The sequence below is a fragment of the Wolffia australiana genome, chromosome 9, assembly GCF_029677425.1.
Source record: "Wolffia australiana isolate 7733 chromosome 9, ASM2967742v1".
Classification (NCBI taxonomy): Eukaryota; Viridiplantae; Streptophyta; class Magnoliopsida; order Alismatales; family Araceae; genus Wolffia; species Wolffia australiana.
The window spans coordinates 11198651-11205405 of record NC_135843.1 but is presented as its reverse complement, the minus strand read 5'-3'; the positions used below and the strand labels follow the sequence as shown (position 1 = coordinate 11205405).

Genomic DNA, 6755 nt, shown 5'->3' with positions numbered 1-6755 from the left:
TGTTAGTTGAATCTCTTAATCGTTCTTCTTGATTCTTGTCTGAACTTCTAAATCGCTTGGCTTGAGCGGCATGTACAACCCCTGACTAGAATTGAGAAGAGAAAATGAGAGATTTATCTAGCTATTCCAAGTGCATATCAAGAAAATTATAAAAAAACTTATATAAAAGGGTTAATAAAAATTAGTTATTTAATTATCCAACAGATTAGTTATTTCCTGAATTATCAAACCTACAGGACCAACCAAAACAAATATTAATTTTGTTTTAATCCCTCTAATTGAATTCTTTATTCCTTTCAATCGGATCAATCAAAAAAAAAAAAAAATCGGACCAATCAATGCAATTTAGAGTCCCTTATTTCTTCCATTCCTCTCATCTATTTTATCCCCTTTCTAAATTTCTCCTCTAATAGGGTAATTTGATATCTGTTGAAGATTAAACTAACCCCAATTAGGTTCAAATCATTCAAGAAGAACATCAATTGGATTCCTTACTAGCTTTCCTTGTACAATACTTGTACTTATCACTACACATCTTAAGTATGTTTTTTATAAATTCTATTGTATAATCTCAAATTGACAACGACAAGGGTTGAAAATTGTACAAAATTCACCCTTATTTTTGGCTTATCAATTGGTGTCGTTGCTCGGGAAGCAAAGCTAAGAAAATTAATTTGGTTTTCATTTTTATGAATTGTGTGCATCAAAATTGTATTCAAAATCTTTTGAATTTATTTTTATGTGATGCGCTGATTTCAAATTTAATATATCTTCTTGCACTGCATTTTGATATATTGGTGATTTTATTTTACCCCAATTTTGGATTTAAATATGTTGGAAGTGCTAATTGTATTGTTGATAAGTATCTTTGCTGCCATTCTAAAATTCCAAGGTGATTTGGTGGCTAACAACTAATGGGTGCTTGTGTTTGAATTAGTGATTCTGTATGAAGCTTAGGTCTGGGTTCGAATGAGAGAGCAGTGACAGATCTTCACCACTAGCAAACTCTCCCTCATTGGAATCATCTCTCATTGTACCTACATTCGTAGAAGAGACATCAACTCGAAATCCACCAATGGACCCTATAGGGAATGGAGTAGGAAACCCTGAAGTAGTTGATGAAGGATGAAGGAGAATTAGAGAATATTCAACACCAGCTGAAAACTCCCATTTTAACTAGGATATATGCCCCTATTAGAGATGATGTGATATCTGGGATAGACCCACACCAATTTCAGTTACTACCATCCTTTATTAGGAAGGCAAATGAGGAGCCATATGATTTCTTAAAAAAAAAGTATGAAGCTTGTGATAGTTGTACCTGCCCCAGGATTTCTAAGGAAGCGGTGAAAATGAAAATTTTCCCTCATGCCATTAAGGATAGAGCCAAAGATTGATTTACAACATTGGGGACAAACTTTGAATCATGGAATGAGATGGAGAAAAGTTTTTAAAGAGATACTATACAATAGCGAGGAAGAACTCTTTCAGAAGAGAAATTAGGTATTTTTAGCAGGGAAATGACACTTTTTGTGAAGCTTGGGAAAGATTGATGGGGCTCATAAGCAAATGCCCCCACCATGGCATTTTCAAATGGGAGTTGGTTCAAATATTTTATGAAGGATTGAATGATGTCAAAAAAGAAAGAGTGGATATTTCAAGTGGAGGTGCAATAGCAGACATGTATGAAGATGAAGCTATGCCCCTTCTACAAAAAATGTCACATAATCATGCCTACCACCAAGGTGCTTCCGATCATGTGAGGGTTACCCCTTGAAAAGGTGGATTGTTCGATGTTAGAGGGGTTGAACCTCAGATCACCACAGATGGAATTGAAAAACAGATTGATGTCTGATAACACCCTAACTTCGGTCTTTATTTCATGCTATCAGCACAATTTTATGCACTTAAAGAACTTAAAAATGGGGTTGTTATCATGTATTTACATAAAAATATTATTTTCAAGTGATTTCTGATTTTTCCATAATTTTTTTTTATTTTTATGAATTTTAAGGGATTTATTTGAGCTTGAAATAATTATTTTTGAATGGAAATGGCAAGTTTAATATTTAATTTCGAGATTTATTAGTACGGGGATGAATCAATGAATTTTCTAGAATTTTCAAGAACTTTTTAGGATGTTATTGGATTGTTCTGAGATTTATTTGAGGAAAAAATACATTTTTTATTAAAAAATATTTATATTTATAAGGGAAAAATGAGTATTAAGATTATTTTCGAACTTTGAACGGTTTTTCGTAAATTGTCGTTGCAATGATGCCCTCAAAACAGCTCTCGGTCGTGGATGCAGGTGTAAAGATATCATTTAAAATTTTCTAGGATTTTACTACAAATGATTTAATATTTGTTTTAATGTTTTTATAAAAAATATTTTTGGGAGAGTACGCAAAGGGCATATACAGAAATATTTTTGGGCGGCGTCCATCTACAACTGCACGTTTAAAAAAGGTTTTTTAAGCAAAAGGGTCTGAAACAGTTTTCGGCTGTTGTCGTGGTCTCATCTCAATTGTCGGATGAGAATCCGACGGCGCTTGATGATGGATGCCACCGGGAGGTAAGTTCACCGCCCGCATCGTGCATACTACGCGTCTGCGCGGGCGGTGGCGTGGCAACATATAACTCGTTAAAGCAGAGACAAAACGCACACGTACGTGCGTATCAAAACGTATACAAGTCGCGACTTTTGAGTTTTTTTTTTCTGTTTTATTTTCGCTAGGGGGGTACGTGGCGCAATGAGAAGACACCCGCACTTAGAAGTTGAAAAGGCACCAACCAATCGGCGCACGACACTTCAGCGCTCGTTTTAAAGAAAAATTATAAATAAATGAATTTAAATTCAATGGCTAATATTCGTTTAAATTCATTTATTCATAAATTTTGATCTAGAAGTCCAATTGAGATGTATTTTTTATGGCATTACTCATCTTGATCCCCTCTTTCCATGTGTATGTATAGACATTAATTACTAATTAGGGGGTCATTCTTGATGGTTCTCTATCATAGCTCCAAGACAGAGAGGAGCCCCAGCCAAGATCGACCTGTTTGGTACCTTTCCCTTCATTGTATTTGAATTTTTGGTGCATCTTAGATGAAGTTAGTTTAATTTCTTGATTGTTCTTCTTGATTCTGGTCTGAACCTCTAAATCGCTTGGCTTGAGCGGCAGGTACAAGCCCTGATTAGGATTGAGAGGAGTAATTGAGAGATTTAACTGGGTATTCAAGTGCATTTCAAAAGAAAACTGTAAAAAAACTTCAAATTCTAGGGTATTAAAATTTATTTTTCATTATTATCTAATAGTGTAGTTAGTTCTGAATTATCAAACCTACAAAAACCAACCAACCAAATCAAAATTTTCTTCTTAATCTCTCTAATTGAATTCTTTGATCCTTTCATTTGGATCAATTAATTCAACATAGAGCTCCCTTACTTCTTCTACTCTTTTCATATCTTCTACCTCCCTCTCTAAATTACTTGTCCAATTAGGTTGATTTGATCTTCATTGAAGATCAAATTAATTCTAATTAAGGTTGAGTTATCGAGAAAATCATCGAATTGAAGTCCTTACTAGCCTCCGTTGGACGATACCTCTACTCATCATTGTACATCTTAAGTGAGATTTTATAAATTTTATTGTATGATCTAAGAATTGACAACGACAAGGGTTTAAAATTGCATAAAACTCAACCCTATTTTTGGCTTATCAGTGTCATAATGGGAAAAGCCATAGAGAAGCTGAATGATAAAATGATTTCCTTATGGCAAGGGTAGAGTAGTGGAGGATCACACGACCATTTTTCAGGTAGCCAAATAACTTGATGTGAGATGTGCTCAAGCGATAGCCACACGGGAGAAGAGTGCCCAATGAATTCAGAGGTGAATGCCAAAGGTAGGCAGGAGATGAACAATGGTCAGTGGGCCCCTAGAGGAAACTTAGGAGGACAGGGATGGAACAATAATAATCGCTCGTCTCAACAACAATTCCAACCAAAGGCGAACCATCGACATCAACAACAACGTTATCAACCTTATCGTAATTTTTCAGATCCCATTAATGCAACTCTCACCAAGGTGATTGAAGAGCTTCAAGAGGACAAGAAGAGGATGATCAAGCTTTTTGAAGAAATGGAGGAGAGGCATCGGCGAGAGATGGATAAGCTCAAGGCGGAGGTGGGACTTCACATCGGTCAACAATTACTTGTGAAGACTTCACAAAGATGGGTCCGAAACCAGGTAAGATCCCTACCCAAGCTTGCATTAATCCTAGTAATTTTCTTTATGTCGATGATATGTGTCGCATAGCTAGTGAGCATACCCATCATGTGCATGCCATGATCGAAAATAAGGAAGAAAGAGAGTTAAATGCTGTGTCAATACTTATAAGTGGGAGAGAACTATTTAATCCATTTGCAGTTGTAGAAAAACATAAGGTGGCTGAGGAAAATTTAGATGAACAAGAAAAATATGAGGAAATTGTAGGAGATGCAAATCATGAAAAGGAACCCGATCCTAAAGCCTACTATTCACCTATCCCTTTCCCTAGTGCTCTACACTCAAGGAAAGGAAAACCAAAGGAGAGCCCACTTCTTGAGTATTTAAAAGAAGTGGGCTCTCCTTTTCATCCCTGATTATTCCCAAATTCTGAGAAACCTCTGCACACCTGTTAGGAAGCAAAAGAGGATTCAACGTTAGAGAATATTAGCTCAATGTTTTTGAATGAATCGCCCCAAAAGCGCAAAGATCCAACAGCACTAGTAATCAAATGTGAAATTAGGGGTGAAATCTTTCGCAAAGCCTTACTTGATTCATGAGCAAGCATGAATATTATGCCTAAGGCTTTATTTGAAACTTTTAAATTTGGAATATTGCAATCAGTGAATTTAGAATTGCAGCTAGCAAATGGATCAATTAGAAGACCATGTGGTCAGTTAGTGGATGTAGTTATGAAAGTTGAGAAATGCTCATTTTATATGGACTTTATAGTAGTGGATGTGAAAATTTTGGGTAAAACTAGTCTTGCACCCCTTATTTTGGGATGCCCATTTTTAGCTACGTCAAGAGTGAACACCAATTGGAATGAAGGGAAGATTAAATTGAGAATGGAATAAGAGGAGATTGAATTACCAATTTCTCAATTTATGAGATGTCCCAATAGTAGTCACGAAGATATTTATATGTGCTGCTTAGACGATGAAGAGGATTAATGCAATTCTATGGAGAAAATGACGTACGATGTGTTGGCAGTGAATGCGAGTGTTTATAAAGAGGAGGATGATGACGGAAAAGAAATGAATTGTGGGAGCATGCATAATCATATATCTATGCCTACTGATGAATTAGAGTTGAAAACCCTTCCTTTTAATCTAAAATATGCCTTCTTAGGTATTGGAAAAATGCAAACTGTTATTATCTCATCTACACTTACAATGGAGCAGGAGGTTAATCTTTTAGAGGTATTATTAAAACATAAAAGTTCCATTGGATGGGCCATAGAAGACATCAAGGGAATTAGCCCTGATATTTTTCAGCATAGAATTTTTATCGAAGAGGGTTCAAAGCCATTGGGACAACAACAGCGATGCCTAAACCCTTATTTGTATGATGTTGTTTTCAAAGAAATCACCAAGTGGCTCAAAGCTGACTTTATTTACCCTATTTTAGATAGTAAGTGTGTGAGTCAGATTCATGTAGTACCCAAAAAGATGGGAATTACTCTCCAAAAAAACCAAGAAAGTGAAGAGATCCAAACTAGGGTATCTTCAAGTTGGAGGGTGTGCATAGATTATAGGAAGCTAAATTTAGCAACCAAAAAAGACCACTACCCCTTGCCCTTTGTTGATCAAATCCTTGAAAAGTTAGCAGGCCAAAGTTTATACTATTTCTTAGATGGTTATTTAGGGTACAATCAAATTGGAATTCATGAAAGTGGTCAAGATAGGACAACATTCACATGTCCTCTAGGAACATTTGCTTTTAGAAAAATGCCATTTGGACTTGGTAATGCACCAGCCACTTTTCGAAGATGCATGAATGCTATGTTTATTGATCTTATTAGTACATGCCTAGAGGTTTTCATGGTTGATTTTTCTATGTTTGGAGAATCTTCTGAAAGTTACTTGTCTAACTTGGATATGGTATTACAGATTTGCGAGGAAAAGAAGTTAGTGCTCAGTTGGGAGAAATCCCATTTTATGGTGGATAGAAGATCGTTCTAGGCCACCATATCAGCAAAGGAGAGGCTGGCGGTGGACAAGGCAATGATTGAGATCTTAAAGGAGCTTCCACTGCCGACGACCCTAAAGCAGCTTAGAGGCTTTTTGGCCACGCTGGATTTTATCGTCATTTTTTCAAACATTTTGCCAAACTGGCTTAACCCCTAACTTTGCACCTTTCTACAAACAAAGAACTCATTTTGGATGACGAATGCAAGTTGGCTTTTAATTTGATTAAAGAGGCATTAGTGACGGCTCCTATCTTACAAGCTCCAAATTGGAGTGTTCCCTTTGAGATTTTTTGTAATGCTTCTAAGTATGCAGTGGGAGCTGTTTTGGGACAACGCAAAGACAAGAAACCTACGGCTCTCTATTACGCAAGTAAGACTTTAGACGCCACACAAGTAAATTATTCTACAACAGAAAATGAATTACTTGTGATTGTTTTTGCTTTAGATAAATTTATATCCTACCTTATAGGCAGTAAGATAATGATTTTTTCGGATCATGGTGCCCTTAAACCT

General features: G+C 36.1%; 1 non-coding gene across 1 annotated transcript; it reads right to left on the bottom strand.

The window, feature by feature from the left end:
* Positions 1-1481: 1481 nt before the first annotated feature.
* LOC144708091 (small nucleolar RNA R71) lies at positions 1482-1587 on the bottom strand. Its single transcript, XR_013582639.1, has one exon. It is a non-coding gene; the product is annotated as a small nucleolar RNA R71 (small nucleolar RNA).
* Between the last annotated feature and the right edge of the window lie 5168 nt (positions 1588-6755).